Source organism: Coregonus lavaretus, assembly GCF_964263955.1.
Source record: "Coregonus lavaretus genome assembly, chromosome: 9".
In the NCBI taxonomy this organism is placed as follows: Eukaryota; Metazoa; Chordata; class Actinopteri; order Salmoniformes; family Salmonidae; genus Coregonus; species Coregonus lavaretus.
The window spans coordinates 33,249,757-33,272,548 of record NC_139996.1 but is presented as its reverse complement, the minus strand read 5'-3'; the positions used below and the strand labels follow the sequence as shown (position 1 = coordinate 33,272,548).

At 42.4% G+C, this 22,792-nt stretch overlaps 1 long non-coding RNA gene across 2 annotated transcripts; it reads left to right on the top strand.

Moving 5' to 3' along the window:
* The first annotated feature begins 2,841 nt into the window (after positions 1-2,841).
* LOC311134520 lies at positions 2,842-10,994 on the top strand. Of its 2 annotated transcripts, XR_014613700.1 has the most exons (6): positions 2,842-3,098; positions 3,842-3,933; positions 9,397-9,507; positions 9,598-9,682; positions 10,275-10,406; positions 10,512-10,974. It is a non-coding gene; the product is annotated as an uncharacterized lncRNA (long non-coding RNA). The 2 variants fall into 2 exon arrangements; XR_014613699.1 differs by lacking the exon at positions 3,842-3,933 and having other exon boundaries at positions 10,512-10,994.
* The last annotated feature ends 11,798 nt before the right edge of the window (positions 10,995-22,792 follow it).

Here is a 22,792-nt window from a genome sequence, read left to right as displayed (position 1 = left end):
AGGTGAGGGGAGTTCCTTACTAATTAGTGACCTTAATTAATCAATTAAGTATAAGTGAGGAGCGAAAACCCGCAGAAACTCGGCCCTCCGTGGAATGAGTTTGACACGTGGTATATGCTATACAATAGTGCAGGGGTATTCAACTCTTACCCAATGAGGTCCGGAGCCTGCTGGTTTTCTGTTCTACCTATTTGCACACACCTGGTGTCCCAGTTCTAAACCGGTCCCTGATTAGAGGGTAACAATGAAAAAATGAAGTGGAACTAGCTTCGAGGTCCAGAGAGTTTGAGGGCAATAGTGTATTGAGAACTAAAGAGTGAAGTCTTAAAAATTACTATGTAAAAAGACACTAACACCATCAAAGCGTGAAAGCAGTTATGTTTCAGTGTTTAAAAACATTTTTGAAATCATGATTATTATAAACGGAAGAAACATTGTGGTTGATAGAGAGTAAAATCATTATGCTTGTGTGTGCATGTGGCTGTAAGTGTGTGTGTCTGTCTGTCTGTGTGCATGCATGCGTGTCTGTCTACATGAGTGTGTATTCTCAGCAGCTCAGATGGCCACACTGTTCTCAATGTGGTCGGGGGACATGTACTCATAGGGCAGCTCCAGCTTCTTGTCCCTGTCTGTGATGTCATCAGAAATGGCTTACTCGGCCTGCACCTTCTCCACCAGCCTGCGAGGGGCACCACTGCTGAACACAGCCTCACGATAGTGACACAGAGGCACCTAGGAGAGGAAAGAGGGGATGGAGGTAAAAGACAATATTTTAGTGGATAAGAGACAAGATATGTGTGTGGATTGTACATAGTCGGCAGACGGCTGGGACATCAGTCATCAGAAACTGTGTGTCTTACGTAGTCTGCAGCGGGCTGGGACAATAGGGACAGAGTGATGAGGAGGTTGCAGGTGGAGTCAACGTGACTGGGGAGGGGGGAGCGTCATGGAGGATGGGCAGTTGGGCATCCACAGGTCAATATCTACCTGGAGGGACCATGGGCAGTTGGGCATCCACAGGTCAATATCTACCTGGAGGGACCATGGGCAGTTGGGCATCCACAGGTCAATATCTACCTGGAGGGAACAAGCGCACTACTTTTATAGAGCACTACTTTTGACCAGAGCTCATATGTGTCTCAACTAAGTGAAGATTTGGCCATAAGTACTGTATTGATTGATGGATACAGTTTATTGGTTAATCATGTTGATGGATTGATTACCTGAGTGAAGTTGACGGCAGAGCAGCTGTATATCGCCATGGTAACAAACTGACAAGAGTTCTGGTTTGGTTTGGAATTACTGTGGGCAACCTGAAGAAACTGAGAGGGGTGAAAAGGTATTCAGTCAGTTATATACTGAACAAAAATATAAACGCAACAGGTGAAGTGTTGGTCCCATGTTTCATGAGCTGAAATAAAAGATCCCAGAAATGTTCCATAAGCACAAAAAGCTTATTTCTCTCAAATTGTGTGCACAAATGTGTTTACATCCCTGTTAGTGAGCATTTCTCTATTGTCAAGATAATACATCCACTTGACAGGTGTGGCATATCAAGAAGCTGATTAAACAGCATGGTCATTACACAGGTGCACCTTGCGCTGGGGGAAATAAAAGGCCACTCTAAAATGTGCAGTTTTGTCATACAGTTTTGTCACACAACACAATGCCACAGGATCTCCACATCTGGTTTCTTCACCTGCAGGATTGTCTGAGACCAGTCACCTGGACAGCTGATGAAACTGGGGGTTTGCACAACCGAATAATTTCTGCACAAACTGTCAGAAACTGTCTCAGGGAAGCTCATCTGTGTGCTCGTCGTCCTCACGAGGGTCTTGACCTGACTGCAGTTCGGTGTCGTAACCGACTTCAGTGGGCAAATGCTCACCTTCGATGTATAAGTGTGCTCTTCACGGATGTACTGGGCAGATGGGCAGATGGCAGACAGTGGGTATGGCGTCATGTAGATGAGCAGTTTGGTGATGTCAATGTTGTGAACAGAGTGCCCCATGGTGGCGGTGGGGTTATGGTATGGGCAGGCATAAGCTACGGACAACAAACACATTGTTTTATGGCAGAATTAGGCTATGTGAGGTTTTATGTGTTGTTGGAGGTGCGTCTTGGTCAGCTTTGCTTTATCTTGGCCAGGTCGCAGTTGTAAATGAGAACTTGTTCTCAACTGGCTTACCTGGTTAAATAAAGGTTAAATAAAAAAATTAAAATGTTGGATACGATATAGCTTCAAAAATAATATCCAGGTATGTAACTATAGATTTTATTCCCCATCACTACAATATAACGTTGTGGATAAAGTTTGGAATGAAAAATCGAGATTTGGTTGTAAAAAATAAAAATAATCCTTTAACAAAACAACCATTTTACAACATCCATATTTCAAGATCAAAATAATTTCCATATGAACACTTTTATAAATCATTCTAAGTTAATTTAACTTCTCTCCAACTTGTCTCATTGAGTCAGAACAAAGTTTTGGAAAACTCAAAATGAGAATTGCATGCGACAAGGCTGTGGAACAAGTTATTAAATATTTTTGAGTTCGGCTCCATTTTCTTTTACAGTGTATATTGAAGATATAAAACTGTGTCAATTGTCATTCATAGTGATGCCACTCCTACATTTCAAATCATGAATCCAAATACAGCACAGTGGATGACAAACTCTATAACAACAAAGGAAAGAGGAGAATTCAATGGCGTTTCTAAACCAACCCGGATGTACTATAATTCCGGCCACTGGTTGGTTTTGTGGCGCTAGTCTGATTTCCCCATAGGGGATGCTGTAAACAGGAAGAGCCCATCAATCACCCTCCGTTCACTGAGATAGTAAGCTAAAGTTAGCTAGTGAGTCACAGAAATGTACGTTCAGCCTGTTAATTACTTCAGTCCAATTGGACTTGTCTTACTTAATCAGCATGGCTTAACATACTTTCTTTCGTTTTTAACCTCGATATTCTTGCTGGATAGAGACTTTGATAGCTAACATGCTGGCGCTGCTAGCTAGCTAATGCTAACGACGCTAACGGCGCTAGCTAACCGCTATGTGGATGCCTCCATCTAGTTCCCAAGAGCAGCAGACCGGTAAGTCAACTTTGCTTTCGAACGTTGTAATCATCTGTAAAGTTGTTTTGCATGCAATTATACTAGCTAGCTAGCAAGATCGATATTGTGTTTAAATGCCTGTTAATGTCATTGGTTGTTTCTTTGGAGCTAGCTAGCTAAGCTATCACTAGCTAGCTAGGTGGTTAATGTGGTGTACAGTAGGCTAGTAACGTTACCGTTACAGTATTACTGAACTACAGCAATATAGCCTTGTCTCTAATAGTTGGTTTAAATGGGATGCATTAGGCTACAGTACAACATTACTAAGTGATAACAACGTAGCCTTGTCACTAGTTAGTTGATGGGGTGGGGTACAGTAGGCTACAATACAGTAACAATAGCCTTCCTACTGTTCTGTTATTCGTTGGGTCTGGAAATGGTTAAATTAGCTAATATTATAGAAATATCACACACTCATGCAGCTGTGGGGGTGTCACGTTGTCTTTATCCATACCATAGCTGCTGCTATAAATATGCCTTTTACCTGAGAGCTCTGTCCTCTTTGCCAGGTCTCCCTTGACAAAATGATGTTATTTTTGACATGGTAAAATAAGCTAACGGTTGTGTGCACTCTCACTAGATAGAATTGTGATTTTCAAAATAGATATATACAGTATATCATCAGCAATTCTCAATCAGATGACATACACAGCTAACCCAAATTGAATTTAATTCATTCATAAATGTGGACACTAATTATTGTTAATATTCAAATTCTCTAGGCCCTCCATTCCCAAACCTGAAGCCCCCTGTCCCAAGCAGGACAGACCAGGAAAAAGTGTTGGCTTAAGTTACAACTTCCTATTGAGGAAATGTAAGATAACTCAATGTCATATTTAGAGTTACTGACATGAATAGAAGCAAATACGAGCAATCTATCAAATGTATTTTATAAAGCCCCTTTTACATCAGCAGTTGTCACAAAGTGCTTATACAGATACAGTGGGGGGAAAAAAGTATTTAGTCAGCCACCAATTGTGCAAGTTCTCCCACTTAAAAAGATGAGAGAGGCCTGTAATTTTCTTCATAGGTACACGTCAACTATGACAGACAAAATGAGGAAAGAAAATCCAGAAAATCACATTGTAGGATTTTTAATGAATTTATTTGCAAATTATGGTGGAAAATAAGTATTTGGTCAATAACAAAAGTTTCTCAATACTTTGTTATATACCCTTTGTTGGCAATGACACAGGTCAAACGTTTTCTGTAAGTCTTCACAAGGTTTTCACACACTGTTGCTGGTATTTTGGCCCATTCCTCCATGCAGATCTCCTCTAGAGCAGTGATGTTTTGGGGCTGTCGCTGGGCAACACAGACTTTCAACTCCCTCCAAAGATTTTCTATGGGGTTGAGATCTGGAGACTGGCTAGGCCACTCCAGGACCTTGAAATGCTTCTTACGAAGCCACTCCTTCGTTGCCCGGGCGGTGTGTTTGGGATCATTGTCATGCTGAAAGACCCAGCCACGTTTCATCTTCAATGCCCTTGCTGATGGAAGGAGGTTTTCACTCAAAATCTCACGATACATGGCCCCATTCATTCTTTCCTTTACACGGATCAGTCGTCCTGGTCCCTTTGCAGAAAAACAGCCCCAAAGCATGATGTTTCCACCCCCAGGCTTCACAGTAGGTATGGTGTTCTTTGGATGCAACTCAGCATTCTTTGTCCTCCAAACACGACGAGTTGAGTTTTGACCAAAAAGTTATATTTTGGTTTCATCTGACCATATGACATTCTCCCAATCCTCTTCTGGATCATCCAAATGCACTCTAGCAAACTTCAGACGGGCCTGGACATGTACTGGCTTAAGCAGGGGGACACGTCTGGCACTGCAGGATTTGAGTCCCTGGCGGCGTAGTGTGTTACTGATGGTAGGCTTTGTTACTTTGATCCCAGCTCTCTGCAGGTCATTCACTAGGTCCCCCTGTGTGGTTCTTGTGATCATTTTGACCCCACGGGGTGAGATCTTGCGTGGAGCCCCAGATCGAGGGAGATTATCAGTGGTCTTGTATGTCTTCCATTTCCTAATAATTGCTCCCACAGTTGATTTCTTCAAACCAAGCTGCTTACCTATTGCAGATTCAGTCTTCCCAGCCTGGTGCAGGTCTACAATGTTGTTTCTGGTGTCCTTTGACAGCTCTTTGGTCTTGGCCATAGTGGAGTTTGGAGTGTGATTGTTTGAGGTTGTGGACAGGTGTCTTTTATACTGATAACAAGTTAAAACAGGTGCCATTAATACAGGTAACGAGTGGAGGACAGAGGAGCCTCTTAAAGAAGAAGTTACAGGTCTGTGAGAGCAAATCTTGCTTGTTTGTAGGTGACCAAATACTTATTTTCCACCATAATTTGCAAATAAATTCATAAAAATCCTACAATGTGATTTTCTGGATTTTTTCCCCTCAATTTGTCTGTCATAGTTGACGTGTACCTATGATGAAAATGACAGGCCTCTCTCATATTTTTAAGTGGGAGAACTTGCACAATTGGTGGCTGACTAAATACTTTTTTCCCCCACTGTACCCAGCCTAAAACCCCAAAGAGCAAGCAATGCAGACGTAGAAGCACAGTGGCTAGGAAAAAGTCCTGAGAAAGGCAGAAACCTAGAGAGGAACCAGGCTCTGAGGGGTGGCCAGTCCTCTTCTGGCTGTGCTGGTGCAGATTATAAAAGAGTACAGCCATTTAGGCCAGATCGTTCTTCAAGACGTTTAAATGTTCATAAATGACCAGCAGTGTCAAATAATAATCACAGTGGTTATAGAGGGTGCAATAATAGTTCAGCACCTCAGGAGTAAATGCCAGTTGGCTCTTCATAGCTGAGTATTTTGAGGTTGAGACAGTAGGTCCGTTAGAGAGAGAGACAGGATCAAACAGCAGTTCTGGGACAAGGTAGCACCTCCGGTGAGCCCTGAGCAGATCAGGGTTCCATAGCCGCAGACAGAAACAGCAGAGACTGGATCAGCAGCACGACCAGGTGGACAGGGCCAGGTAGTCCTGAGGCATGGTCCTAGAGCTCATGTCCTGCATCCTTTATTTCTTGAGTGTAGACTAAGCCCCAGAGGTTTTGTAACTTCACATAATTTAGCCTACTTGTCAATCCAGATCTGAATATTTTATATCCTTTTTACTGTACACTGTTGATAGTAATTTTTTCCAAAGCTAATCACTGAATGTTCACTTAAGGATGTGGTCAGGTTGAAAATGAAGTACGCTGCATGGTTGCCCGATACACAAACTTAATTCATTTTTTGTATTGTATTTATTATGGATCCCCATTAGCTGCTGCCAAGGCAGCAGCTTCTCTTCCTCGGGTAAAGCAAAATTAAGGCAGTTATACAATTTTTAAAACATTACAATACATTCACAACACATTAAGTGTGTGCCCTCAGGCCATTAATCTACTACCACATATCTACAACACAAAATCCATGTGTACGTGTGTGTACAGTGCGTATGTTATTGTGTGTATGCATGTGCCTGTGTTTGTGTCTTTTCACAGTCCCCGCTGTTCTATAAGGTGTATTTGTATCTATTTCTTAAATCTAATTTTAATGCTTGCATGAGTTACTTGATGTGGAATGGAGTTCCATTGCGTCCGTAACGGGTCCGCGGTCAAACGACCACCCCTCATCACTGTCAAACGCTCCCTAAAACACTTTAGCGAGCAGGCCTTCCTAATTGACCTGGCCCAGGTATCCTGGATGGATATAGATCTCATTCCATCAGTAGAGGATGCCTGGTTGTTCCTTAAAAGTAATTTCCTCTCAATCTTAAATAAACATGCCCCATTAAAAAAATACAGAACTAAGAACCGATATAGCCCCTGGTTCTCCTCAGACTTGACTGCCCTTGACCAGCACAAAAACATCCTGTGGCGTACAGCATTAGCATCAAATAGCCCCCGCGATATGCAACTTTTCAGGGAAGTTAGGAACCAATATACACAAGCAGTCAGGAAAGCAAAGGCTAACTTTTTCAAACAGAAATTTGCATCCTGTAGCACTAACTCCAAAAAGTTTTGGGACACTGTAAAGTCCATGGAGAATAAGAGCACTTCCTCCCAGCTGCCCACTGCACTGAGGCTAGGAAACACTATCACCACCGATAAATCTACAATAATCGAGAATTTCAACAAGCATTTTGCTACAGCTGGCCATGCTTTACATCTGGCTACCACTACCCCGGCCACCAACTCTGCACCCTCCGCTGCAACTTGCCCATGCCCCCCCCGCTTCTCCTTCACACAAATTCAGACAGCTGATGTTTTGAAAGCGCTGCAAAATCTGGACCCCTACAAATCAGCTGGGCTAGACAATCTGGACCCTTTCTTTCTAAAACTAGCCGCCGAAATTGTCGCAACCCCTAATACTAGTCTGTTCAACCTCTCTTTCATAACGTCTGAGATCCCCAGAGATTGGAAAGCTGCCGCGGTCATCCCCCTCTTCAAAGGGGGTGACACTCTAGATCCAAACTGCTACAGACCTATATCCATCCTGCCCTGCCTTTCGAAAGTATTTGAAAGCCAAATTAACAAACAGATCACCGACCATTTCGAATACCACCATTCCTTCTCCGCTATGCAATCCGGTTTCCGAGCTGGTCATGGGTGCACTTCAGCCACGGTCAAGGTCCTAAACGATATTATAACCGCAATTGATAATAGACAGTACTGTGCAGCCGTCTTCATCGACCTGGCCAAGGCTTTCGACTCTGTCAACCACCGCATTCTTATTGGCAGACTAAATAGCCTTGGTTTCTCAAATGACTGCCTCGCCTGGTTCACCAACTACTTCTCAGATAGAGTTCAGTGTGTCAAATCGGAGGGCCTGTTGTCTGGACCTATGGCAGTCTCTATGGGGGTGCCACAGGGTTCAATTCTTGGGCCGACACTTTTCTCCGTGTATATCAATGATGTCGCTCTTGCTGCTGGTGACTCTCAGATCCACCTCTACGCAGACGACACCATTTTGTATACATTGGCCCTTCATTGGACACTGTGTTAACAAACCTCCAAACGAGCTTCAATGCCATACAACACTCATTCAGTAGCCTCCAACTGCTCTTAAACACTAGTAAAACTAAATGCATGCTTTTCAATCGAACGCTGCTGGCACCCGCCCACCCGACTAGAATCACCACTCTCGACGGATCTGACCTAGAGTATGTGGACAACTACAAATACCTAGGTGTCTGGTTAGACTGTAAACTCAACTTCCAGACTCACATAAAGAATCTCCAATCCAAAGTTAAATCTAGAATCGGCTTCCTATTTCGCAACAAAGCCTCCTTCACTCATGCTGCCAAACATGCCCTCGTAAAACTGACTATCCTACCGATCCTTGACTTCGGCGATGTCATTTACAAAATAGCCTCCAACACTCTACTCAGCAAATTGGATGTAGTCTATCACAGTGCCATCCGTTTTGTCTCCAAAGCCCCATACACTACCCACCACTGTGACCTGTACGCTCTTGTTGGCTGGTCCTCACTACATGTTCGTCGTCAAACCCACTGGCTCCAGGCCATCTATAAATCACTGCTAGGCAAATCCCCGCCTTATCTTAGCTCATTGGTCACCATAGCAGCACCCACCCGTAGTCTGCGCTCCAGCAGGTATATCTCACTGGTCATTCCCAAAGCCAACACCTCCTTTGGCCGCCATTCCTTCCAGTTCTCTGCTGCCAATGACTGGAACGAATTGCAAAAATCTCTGAAGCTGGAGACTCTTATCTCCCTCAATAACTTTAAGCATCAGTTGTCAGAGCACCTTACCGATCACTGCACCTGTACACAGCCCATCTGAAATTAGCCCACCCAACTACCTCATCCCTATATTGTTATTTATTTTGCTCTTTTGCACCCCAGTATCTCTATTTGCACATAATCTCTTGCACATCTAGCATTCCAGTGTTAATACTATTGTAATTATTTTGCACTATAGCCTATTTATTGCCTTACCTCCATAACTTGCTACATTTGCACACACTGTATATATATTTTCTGCTGTATTTTTGACTTTATGTTTTTTACCCCATATGTAACTCTGTGTTGTTTTTATTGCACTGCTTTGCTTTATCTTGGCCAGGTCGCAGTTGTAAATGAGAACCTGTTCTCAACTGGCTTACCTGGTTAAATAAAGGTGAAATAAAAAAATAAAAAAAATAAAAAATAATTGTCATGACTCTATGTACTACTGTGCACCTCCCATAGTCTGTTCTGTTTAGGTTAGTGTGTAGTCAAGGCTTTGTCATTAAAATAATATTGTGCCTATCTTTCAGATCTGCCAACCAGGCTCGGTGGGTGACAGGTAACCGTGTTTCCACTAAGCTGTTCCAGGCCTGGAGTGGCACGCTGAAGCTTCCAGAGGCTAGTAGTGTGAGGTGGTGCAGGTAATTATCACACACATGTATACACACTCACTCACTCTGTTTTGTTGTATAATTATTTTCACTTAAGAAAACTGTTCCTCTCGCCTTTAGATCTGACACCCCTATTAGCTCAACCACAGCCCTCACAGCTGCATTCGTCTGCCCCTGCTACAACCGGCTGCGACAGGTGATACAGGTAATTATCACATACATGTATACACACATGCATACTCTCCCTCACTTGTGGCTCTATTCAATCACATCCGCTTTAGCCGACATCCACATCCATTGTTTTGGCTGTGTGTGAGGTGGAACTGTGTTAGAGCTGTCAAATCCACAACCGGCTTCTGGCATTATACTTAAAGCTGACATTGCCATTGGCTGCACGGAGTCGCATTAAACTAAATCTCATGCAGCCCTGTTTACAAGTTTGAAAACATGAACGTGAGATGTAATCTACACCTGGATTAGGCTGATAGAAGTCCTCATTATTTTGTTTAATGATGTTGAATTTGAGCGTCATTATTCTATATAGCCTACACTTTCTCGTTCTGAACTTGTAATGCGAGTAGGACGGTGTAGTTGCGTGACATTGATCAAGAGCAGCTGCTTACCGATTTGACAGATCCAATGTAGTAACACCTCAGACACCTCCAAAACATCAGCTATGCGGGTGACGGCTATCGCCGGTTAACGCTTGATCTGATTGAATCTAGGCCTTACACTCATTCAGTCTGTTTAGTTGTATGATTATTGTCAGTTAAGAAAATTGTGCCTCTCTCTTTTAGATCTGCGACCCCCAGCAGTTCAGCTGCAGTCACAGCAGTCCTCTGCTGTGGTATTTAATTTACCGGCTGCACCAGTTCCTACTACACTGGCCATGAAGGGAGACACTTTTGAGGATTCCCAGTTGGATACAGGTAATTCAGAATTATATTGAATATGCTCACTCACACCAACAGATATGCACACATACATGTTGTTGAGCTGTATACTTACTGTCACTTTGTGCATCTCTCTTTCAGATCTGCCATGCACTCCAGCACTGCCTGACATCCTCACCCAGAAGTGCATACACTGGGCCTATCAAGACTGACAAAGCAGAGATGGGTGGCTGACACAGAAAAATAAAACACAACATGCACACACTCTTTCTCTGTCACACACACTCACACACATTATCCACAGTGTAAATAAGTTGTAATTACTTGTTTATTTTATGTATACTCCATTTTATTTGAGGATTGGAGATATCTATGCCTACATATCCATTATCAATATCTACATAATTACTCTAAATATCTATCAAATCAAATTGTGATTGATAATATTGTAAAATACTTTTGCTTAATGTGTACAGTTTGAGGAAATTCTGTGTGCTTTTTTCTTGAGTTGAAAAACATGCCTCCCTCTCACACACACATTAGACCCAATGTAAACACATTGTTTATTTTATGGATGTTCCATGTTAATTGAGGATTGTGTGCAATAAAGTACATTCACAGTTAAAGCAACAGTTTGGTTTATTGGATATTTCTTTGATTAAAATGAATGACCAAAAGGAAGTCAGCAGACCTGCAACCCTCTGAGAGTCTGTGCAGATTTTGTCTTCTGGAGCTGAAACAGGGCCCCAACAGCCCTCGTGTACAGGGTTCCCAGGAGTGGCAGGCAAATATGTTTATTGTTCTGCAAAAGTATTTTTCATGTACCAAGGCCAATCCCTGGCTATCCATCCACATTGCTCAAGCCAAAGTTTGTTCTCCACAATGAATATAATTTATGTAGCGATTAAAATTCAGGGTGAGTCATCAGGCAACCAAGGCCAAGGAATGGAGAGAGAGATGACCTGGAGGGAGTTCCAGACCTCAGCTTTTTATGAAGCAGAAAAGCAGAGATGGGTGGCTAACAAGCAAAATAAAACACACACATTAGTATGTAAATATATTGTAATTACTTGTTTATTTTATATGTATGCTACTAGTATAGTGGATACTGACCACTATACTAACGAACATTGGCCTCTCGCAATCAAAGAAGAACGAAAAATGATTACAGTTTATAATAAAGTCTGACATCTCTTATCTCCCCACCTGAATTCAGAAGAGTTCTTATTCCATACATTTTATATATGGATTTTTGTAACTTCGGTGTAAGTACACTAAAGAAGGTAAATACATTAGCTGCCTGTATGAAACTAATTATATGAGTAAACAATGTTTTACAATTGGTAATAAACTGATTTTTAGTAGTAGTAGTAGTAGAAGTAAACAGTTCACCTATAAATCTAATCCTGTAGTTGCAGTATAATTATTCCACCACTAGATGGATATCATCATTTACATTAAAGGATTTACATTTTTTTTAAAGATGACATTTCATTGATGAAATACTAAGAAGAAAATATAATTGATTCAAACTGATAAAGGGCTAGCAAACAGCGTAAGGGGAAACTTGTGGGTAATATGATCAGGATGGGAGAAGAAGAAAAAAAGTACCTCCCCGTCGGGGAATTGAACCCCGGTCTCCCGCGTGACAGGCGGGGATACTGACCACTATACTAACGAGGAGTGACCTGTCTGTGCTCAGATCAGTTGATTTTATAACATTTCTCTACTTGGCATCAAATAAAGCAGCTGGCTTCAAATAAATATTTAATATGTTCCATAATCCCTCGCTTTACAGGCAACCGTTCCAGTTCTTTCAGAAATAAATTCTGCTGTCTATTTTACCAAACCGTATACATCTGTCCAACCATAAAAACCATAAAAACTTCATTATTACACAATCCAATATGCCGTCTCTATTTAGAACAAAAAGTAAACAAAAATGCCCACAGTCATCAAGCTAGGTAAGAGATAATTATTAAAGTATGTTTAAGTGATTAATAAGACTGAACTAGATCAAAGGTAATTCAATAATAAATATATAGTTGTAATGTACTCCATGTAAGACATCCAGACTTTATGAATGTAGCCCAGTATACCCTTAATCTTGTAATACAATCTAATCTAGTGACACATAATTTGACATTGTGGGAGGATAATGTTAAATTGCTTCAATTCAAATCTGGTATAGGAACAAAAAGAGGTCATTGCATTACTAGCTGTTTGGGGTTTTAGGCTGGGTTTCTGTACAGCACTTCGAGATATTAGCTGATGTAAGAAGGGCTATATAAAATAAAATTGATTGATTGATTGAAAAGGCACAACGTGCACACTATGGTGAGCAAGCGTTGCGCCTTTTCATTTTCAATAAGTATTGATTATTTGTCTCTGCCTGCAAATCGTCCTCCTAAAAAGGTAGGATATATCCTATAGGCCTATGCAAAACGTAGCAAGTGTCGCTGTCATCTATCTTGCTGCTTCAAGTTCAGTTCAGTAGCCAAGTTCAGTAGCCATACTTCAAAGATCAGGCGCGCGTGTAGTCTCAAGCGAGAGTTGCACCCCTTCTCAAAAAACTACAGACCAGTATCCCTTCTTTCTTTTCTCTCCAAAACTCTTGAGCGTGCAGTCTTTAGCCAACTCTCTTGCTATCTCTCTCAGAATGACCTTCTTGATCCAAACCAGTCAGGTTTCAAGACTGGTCATTCAACTGAGACTGCTCTTCTCTGTGTTACAGAGGCTCTCCGCACTGCTAAAGCTAACTCTCTCTCCTCTGCTCTCGTCCTTCTAGACCTATCTGCTGCCTTTGATACTGTGAACCATCAGATCCTCCTCTCCACCCTCTCCGAGTTGGGCATCTCCGGCGCAGCTCACTCTTGGATTGCGTCCTACCTGACAGGTCGCTCCTACCAGGTGGCGTGGCGAGAATCTGTCTCCGCACCACGTGCTCTCACCACTGGTGTCCCCCAGGGCTCAGTTCTAGGCCCTCTCCTATTCTCGCTATACACCAAGTCACTTGGCTCTGTCATATCCTCACATGGCCTCTCCTATCATTGCTACGCAGACGACACACAATTAATCTTCTCCTTTACCCCTTCTGATAACCAGGTGGCGAATCGCATCTCTGCATGTCTGGCAGACATATCAGTGTGGATGACGGATCACCACCTCAAGCTGAACCTCGGCAAGACAGAGCTGCTCTTCCTCCCCGGGAAGGACTGCCCGTTCCATGATCTCGCCATCACGGTTGACAACTCCGTTGAGTCCTCCTCCCAGAGTGCAAAGAGCCTTGGCGTGACCCTGGACAACACCCTGTCGTTCTCCGCTAACATCAAGGCGGTGACCCGATCCTGTAGGTTCATGCTCTACAACATTCGCAGAGTACGACCCTGCCTTACACAGGAAGCGGCACAGGTCCTAATCCAGGCACTTGTCATCTCCCGTCTGGATTACTGCAACTCGCTGTTGGCTGGGCTCCCTGCCTGTGCCATTAAACCCCTACAACTCATCCAGAACGCCGCAGCCCGTCTGGTGTTCAACCTTCCCAAGTTCTCTCACGTCACCCCGCTTCTCCGCACACTCCACTGGCTTCCAGTTGAAGCTTGCATCTGCTACAAGACCATGGTGCTTGCCTACGGAGCTGTGAGGGGAATGGCACCTCCGTACCTTCAGGCTCTGATCAGTCCTTACACCCAAACGAGGGCATTGCGTTCATCCACCTCTGGCCTGCTGGCCCCCCTACCTCTGCGGAAGCACAGTTCCCGCTCAGCCCAGTCAAAACTGTTCGCTGCTCTGGCACCCCAATGGTGGAACAAGCTCCCTCACGACGCCAGGACAGCGGAGTCACTCACCACCTTCCGGAGACACTTGAAACCCCACCTCTTTAAGTAATCCTTCTACCCCCCCTTACCCCACCCCCCCAAAAAAAATATATTGTAAAGTGGTTGTCCCACTGGCTATCATAAGGTGAATGCACCAATTTGTAAGTCGCTCTGGATAAGAGTGTCTGCTAAATGACGAAAATGTAAATGTATGTAAATGTAAATAGCCTATGCATGGGCGGAGAAGAACGGGGCAGTTATCCTTCCAAGGAAATGTACTTCCTAAATACTTTACTACATTGCCTAGAAACAGTCCTAATTATTGATCACCCATATTTCTCAGTCTGAAAATCTTCCCACTCCTAAAAGCTAGGATATAAAAATAGCTCAACAGAAAGTGCAAGTCTCTCCTACTCTGCTCTCTTCAAACTATTTCTAGCATATTGGCTGATATAGCCCAGTTATACAGAGAGCCTAATATAACGGCCATGTGAGAATCTCTGGTAATTTAAACTACTTCTTAAGTTATTTTTGAGCATTTGATATTGCCTATAGGGCACGAAATTGTTGGGACCATGGCTGGCAAGTGAGCTGCGTCAAATACAACTAAAATAACATTGCAGGACTGCGGTTGGGTTTGGGACCAGTTCTTGCGGTAGCGGGTGGGAGTCAGACAGAAAGCCAGCGTGTGCCGGGGCACAGTGCGGTATGAAAAGCTGCGGGTGCGGGCGGGAGCATTGCACTGAAAAAACGTCTGAATATTAATCTTCAATCTTTTGGCTGATGGTTTCATTGTTTGTTTCAGGTCTAGTGTGGTTGAGGCCAAAAGAATAGCTAACGTTAGCCAACTTTTGGCCAGCTCTCTCTCTCTAACGGTACATCAACTTAAGTTAATTTTCTTAAGTTGAAACGGAACAAAACAAAGGCTACAAAACATTCCCCTACAAACAACTGCTGTTAGATAGTAATAATAGCCACCTCATATCGCTATCTGACAGATAGCGAGAGGATAGAGCTAACCTGGCTGTGGTAGCTACTAGCTAGCATATCTAATTCATTCACCTCAGTCGAGAGGGGATGAAACATTAGCTAACGTTACATTTCAGTTACAATACTAGCTCAGCATTGCGAATAAACACTAGTTTAGTTTTTTTCTGTTAAGTTAAGCAGCAGTTACCTTTCCAGCTACATCAGTCAACTAAAGAGTAGCCAGTTTCTGCTCTGCTTGCTTTTACAACTCAGTGAAAGAGCACAACACATACACACTGAACTATGCTCAACTCTCCCAGCCGTCCAGAAGCTTTGTCTTCAAACAGCCTGTCAACCCGCACTGTGGTGTCAGCATGGTCCTAAATTCAGCCGGCTGAACACTCCAAACAGCCTACCCGACCGCATGGCCCTAAAGACCGTTGTCGCTTTTTGTATCACATTGCAATGACAAAACTGGAGGGATAAAAATGCAAATTCAGAATGTGGGGGGACATGACCCCCGTCCCCAGTGAAAGTAGCACCCCTGGTGCCAACTGTCAAGTTTGCTGGAGGAGGAATAATGGTCTGGGGCTGTTTTTCATGGTTCGGGCTAGGCCCCTTAGTTCCAGTGAAGGGACATCTTAACGCTACAGCATACAATGACATTCTAGACGATTCTGTGCTTCCAACTTTGTGGCAACATTTCAGGGAAGGCCCTTTCCTGTTTCAGCATGATAATGCCCCGGTGCACAAAGCGAGGTCCAAACAGAAATGTTTTGATTAGAGCTTTGAACAGCATGAAAATTCGAACCTGATGCTACCTGAGCCTGATGAACCATATATTAAATACATTTTATGAGCACTACATTAACGACATTTAAAGAGCCCAAGCCCAAATGATTATTCTGTTATCCAATACATAACCTATATGACATAGGCTACTGCACATTACGCATGACAGAAAAACACAAAAGCCCATAGATGTAGCTAGCTATATGCTCTCTTTGGTAAATAAATGAAACTAGCTCCAGTAGGCTAATCTTTTTGAGGGTGAACTGTATTACTGTACTGTACTGTATTATATGGACTGGAATTACGCACATCCTTTAAACTATGATAAAGCAGAAGAGAACATGCGATTCTGGTGCAGCACATGCAGCCTACAAAGTTACAGGTATAGGCTAGCGAATTTGCCTATTTGTATAATTAGTAGGCTGACTCATATACCTTTCATAATATTTCCCCTAATGTTATTGGCCTACCTCTCTATAATTGCTTCATTCCTTCATCGCTTTCACCAGTTAAATGAAATAAGTTTTGTTGTCCTTATCTTAATCATTCTAATGACATCCTTGAATAATATTTTGTAATGAATACTCAGGGAGAAAAAGGTGTAGATTCACGCGCAGAGCGCGGTAGGTGTTTATTACGCCTTCGCAGAAGGCAGAAATCGTGGTCACAGGCAGGCAATGGTCATACACAGGTAGGCAAACGGGCAGGTGAAACAAAACTAGGACTGAAGGCTAAAACTGGTTCTAACAAACGCGCTAGGAAAAGGCTTTGTAGAGTCAAAACGAACAATACCTCTCAAGGCACAAACAGAAAGAACTGAACTAAATAAGGAGCTGATGAGACCAGGTGAGTAACTAACACAGGTGAAATCAAGAACACAGAGAAACAGCGCTACGTACAAGAACATAAGGTGAACTAAGAAAACAAATACAGAACCTTACAAATATAGGACTAGAATTAGATGAAGAAGGCTTTCACTTCTCTTCTCGAAGATTGAATGGTTATGGGTCTGAATAAATAACTGCTATAGCCTACCGCCATCGCGCGTTCGCTCTTCTTTCAAACTAACCGTGAGTTCTTTTGGCTGCTGTATTTAACATTCAGCAAAAAATTAGCTCGTGTCCCTCTTCGAATAGTCTATTGGTATAAGAAATGCAAAAAAAATAATGTCCAGCAAGCTATTCTAGTGTAGCTTTTCCTGGATGGGACTCCAAAAGCAATGGAGCGTTTTTTAAGGAGAGGCCAGCGGAGCACAGGTGCTTGCGTATTGCGCAAGAGACAGAGGCTATAAGTTAGAAGCTTATTATGCATAACCCATCATTAATTAGCTAAATATAAGGTTAATACTGCATTGAATGTATTACCTGAAAGAGGTAAACTAGGAGATCTATCTATATATATATATATATATATATATATATATATATATATATATATATATATATATATGGCTATATCAATCTAGAACAGGATGATCTATTTAGGATGCAATTTGAATGGAGTTGATGAGAGAGAGACTGCGAGTGTGCTTGCGCGTGCAAAACTCTGCAGCTGCAATCAAAAAAAGAATCTTTACAATTAAAAAAACAAGGTGACCCTCGAAAGCCAGATGGAGATGGGTAAATTTGACGCGCATTCTGTCTTTATATTACTGTAGCATAGGTTATGCTGCAGCAAATGTAGGCCTACCTGCCACAAGAAAAGAAAAAAGTTACCATGAGATGATAGGTCTACATTCTTTTTGAACTGCGCTCCATACTCAGATGGGCTGTCTGTCCCCACCCTGAGCGTTGATTCTAACGCTGCTTGCACCCGCCCGCCCGACTTGAATCACTACTCTCGGCGGGTCTGACATAGAATATGTGGACAATTACAAATACCTAGGTGTCTCGTTAGACCGTAAACTCTCCTTCCAGACTCACATTACAGTTTTTTTTCCAACTGCTTACACATGTTTTCAAAACTGTCTCCCTTTTTCAAAACTCTACACACAATTCCCAAAACTGCACACACAAACATTTTTGGATATACCATGTAAACACTGTTGTTCTAAATCTAAAGCTCTTTGGTCTTTCATAGGCTTATATCTACATTTCAATACAATGTTCTACAGTGAAAGTAATCTGCTGAGAGGGGTAACAAGTACACTGTAAACACCAATGCAATGTAGAAACAAAAAATATTTATTAGGCCAAACATTACTGTTGTATACAGTAGCATACAACAAAACCATAAACATATGTAAACCAAAAGTATATTCTTTAGAATACAGTAAAGAACACAAATTGTGTGTGGGGTCCCAGGGGGACTTCCCAGCCTTTGACAACTGAGTCAAAGGCTGGAAAATAGCTTATGGTTTTGGAGATTTGGTGTGTAGTTTTGCACTTTGAGTGAGAGGTTTCAAAAATCGTGTGACATGAAAAGTTGTGTGTGTGTAAGCAGTTGGAAAAAACTGTAAGCATCTCCAATCCAAAGTTAAATCTAGAATTGGCATCCTATTTCGCAACAAAGCCTCCTTCACTCATGCTGCCAAACATGCCCTCGTAAAACTGACTATCCTACCGATCCTAGACTTCAGCGATGTCATTTACAAAATAGCCTCCAACACTCTACTCAGCAAATTGGATGTAGTCTATCACAGTGCCATCCGTTTTGTCACCAAAGCACCATATACTACCCACCATTGTGACCTGTACGCTCTTGTTGGCTGGCCCTCACTACATTTTCGTCACCAATCCCACTGGCTCCAGGTCATCTATAAATCTCTGCTAGGCAAATCCACCCCTTATTTTAGCTCATTGATCACCATAGCAACACCCACCCGTAGTATGCGCTCCAGCAGGTATATCTCACTGGTCATCCCCAAAGCCAACACCTCCTTTGGCCGCCATTCCTTCCAGTTCTCTGCTGCCAATGACTGGAACGAACTGCAAAAATCTCTGAAGCTGGAGACTCTTATCTCCCTCACTAACTTTAAGCATCAGTTGTCAGAGCAGCTTAACGATCACTGCACCCATCCTGTAAGTCGCTCTGGATAAGAGCGTCTGCTAAATGACAAAAATGTAATGTAATTAGCCCACCCAACTACCTCATCCCCATATTGTTATTTATTTTGCTCATTTTCACCCCAGTATCTCTATTTGCACATCATCTTCTGCACATCTATCACTCCAGTGTTAATACTAAATTGTAATTATTTTGCACTATGGCCTATTTATTCCCTTACCTCCATAACTTACTACATTTGCAGACACTGTATATAGATTTTCTATTGTGTTATTGACTGTATGTTTTGTTTATCCCATGTGTAACTCTGTGTTGTTGTTGTTTTTATCGCACTGCTTTGCTTTATCTTGGCCAGGTCGCAGTTGTAAATGAGAACTTGTTCTCAACTGGCCTATCTGGTTAAATAAAGGTTAAATAAAAATAAATAAAAATGCAGAGGCCGTAGAGAAGACAGATTTAGACATCGCATATAATTGAACAGTTCAATTTCACGCCATGCTGTTCATATAGATAATTAATTATAATTTACAGGTTTCTTGCAGTTATTTATGCCGGGAAAATGGAGTGGTTTTGGGCGGTAAATCCCGGTAACTGGGTTCCCGCCATTCAACCATAATTGAGAGGCATCCAATGCAACAAAAAAAACATCAATAACTGATGGATTTTATGTGAATGTATTTATTATGCTAATTACATCGACCTTAGGGGGTTAACAAACAAAAAGTGTGTGGGTGGTAGAGGTGAGAATAAATGAAATCAGCCACACAGAAAATAATTAATAAAAAGTGTTTAACTTTACATTTGCATAAAGTAAAAGGCAGTCAGTATGTAAACTATTTATATTTGTCATTCTCCAAAGAAAACCACTATATGTGGGGAAAATCATGACACAGGAATGGGATAGGAAAATGCTGGTCCATGATCCTAGAAGACAAAACAAGTAAATGTACCGTGGCAACGGCGATGGGTGACAAAAGATAAGAGTGTGTGTGGGCAACATTACAGCTAATAGTTTCCGTAGTGTAGTGGTTATCACGTTCGCCTCACACGCGAAAGGTCCCCGGTTCGAAACCGGGCGGAAACACGTTTTTGTGACCAGTCGAATTATATCAATTTTCAACAAAACCATGATAGAAGTGACCAGCTACAAATGGCAGCTTGCATCGATGCGACCAATTAAAAATGTAACTTGCAATGTCCAATGGTCACAAAATGCGACTAGATCGTCTCGTTAGCCTCATGACATCTCTCAATATTGGCCACCATAAATTGGATATTTTTGTGATATAAAATAAAAAAGTGAACTATACCTGACAACTATGAGTGGTTTAGGTTAATTTCCCCATCCTTTGTGGCCTCTCTCTGTCAAGCAGCAGAAGGACGCATTTGCCGATGTACTTTTAGCTGATAGTGTTTACCTTGTAAGCTACTGGCAGAAACTTTGTACAGTTGGCTAAACATTGTGATAAGTAGACCTAAAGTACTTTTTTATCCAACCCAACGTAGGCCTATCTAGCAAAGTTAGCAAACATTATCCCCTTTTCAACATTGTTTTTAAGTGTTTAATCACGATTGCTGCTGACAGACATGATAGGCTACATTGATTGATGAACCATGTCAAATTGGCTAGCTAATAACAGATCACATCTATATGACTAGTTAACAAGCTAATTTTCAGGGGATAAACAAGATGGCTATATTTGCTTGCCATCTATAGATAAGTTTACACGCTGTATCCCAGGTGGCGCCATAACTCTACACAAATGCATTTCATTTCCGCCGGAAGTTGTTGGCACAACGTCTGCCGGTGTAAACACAGCGATGTCGACGCTAGCTTGGGAACACGGTTCTACTACTATGCCGCAACCCGTCAAGGAGCGGAGGGGGAGGAACTTGCAAGGGACTATTTGGAAACTCTGGACAACAGCATTGAAACCAAAGGCTTAGTGGTGTGCGAAAAGGAACCGTGGCTTGCAGCATCTCCCGATGGAGTGATAAACAACGACATTCTGTTGGAGATCAAATCACCTGTGATGGGAAACAAGTCACTTGCAGAATTTTTGGCAACAAAGAACTGCGAAATCACAACTGTGGCAAACGGAGATAGGGTAGATTACCATATTGCCTGCAATGGTCCAAAAGGCTACTACATGCAGGTACAAATTGGGATGCACTTCACAGGGCTTCAGCACTCCAAGTTGGTGATCTGGAACAAAACTGAGCACCTAGAAATCGAAGTACCCTACGACCAAGGCTTTGTCCAGGGGCATATCATAAGGCTGCGCACATTCTACTTTGCCCACATGCTCCCGAAAATTGTTGATGATTTTGTTGAGGGAAGGTTACAGTTCTGCAGTAAATATCTCAGCATTTTAAAACCAAAATAAACTGCCTTATTTAGGTCATGCACACAGGAGCCAACAGATGTCCATTGTTTACATGATCTCTTTATGCTGTGCAATATATCAGTGTGCCTACTGTTTGAGTGAAAATAAAGTTTGATGTAATTTCAATCCTTAGAGTGCTACAATTTATTTTAACACAGTTCATAATTCATAGTAAGCTCATACTGTACATAAATAACACTGGATTAATTAATTGTTATGAGGAAACTAAACAAATGGCTTCAACAAGAAAGATTGCGTGTTTAATCTTAACAGGTATTAAAAAGTAAAATACAAAAGCAGCCCACACAATTACATCACTATGAAAATATTCATATATAATATTAAAAAATACAATGCACGCAGTATTTGTTGTGTTTATCTGTATTTAATGAACAACATGGCTGGGTGTTGGTAGACAGGGACACAGGGCAAGATTCTAAACCTCACTGATCAGTGGACTCTTCAGGTTAACTAGGCCAGCACAGATGGTTAAGATGTTGTCCAGTTTCGGTGCCATGCTGATGGGAACATTCTGGGATAAAATCTTAAACACCTTCAGTCTCTGGATTGCTCTTTCCACATGTATGCGGACATTGGCTACTCGCCTGGTGCGTGTCGTCTCATTGGTCAACTGATTGCGCCTGTAGGTGAAAGCAGGGATGTTCAAACTGACCCTTCTCTCATCAAGCAAGTCTCGAATGGTGAACCCACGGTCCGCCATGACCTCATCACCAGCCCTCAGATAGTCTAGGAACCCACTGTCCATGGTGATAAACTTATCGCTGCTTCTGCCAGCATAGGCATCAGATATAAACATGATTAGCCCATTAGGGGCCACAGCGACGAGATATTTCACAGTGTTGCGTGATTTATACTGGCTGAAAGTGTCACTCCTTGAGTCGTGGTTTGTGGCTCTCTGCATGGCACTTTCGGCACAGTCAATGATGCAGGTGGTTCGAGGGTAGTTCCTCTGAAACGACAAGGGCATGGTGGCACGAATGGTCTCTCTTGGAAGCCAGGGGATCAGGACTTTGAACTGTTCACCCATCACGTCAATCCAGTGACTAATCACAATGCTTGCCATGGATGTAGACACATTGAAGCGGTGAGCAATATCTCCTAATATTAGGTTTAGTTTTAGTTTAATCAACGTCATAAGTATTTGGTCAACAACAGGAAGGGTAATTGATGGCTTACTGAAAGGCAACAACACCGTCACCAGGGTGAAGAATTGAACAGCCGGGACCTAGCATCATCAATGACCGTGGTGCTGGTCACAGTAGGACCCATTTCTGCCTCGCACTGTGTGGCCTTGTCTACTTTAACAGACTGTGTTGAACAGTAAATGTGATCAATATGTGACGGATCCTCCCATTGGGTCTGGGCATCTCGAAATGTTGGTGTAGCAGGCTCGGCCTCACAGACAGGCTGACAGGTTTCTGGAGCATCT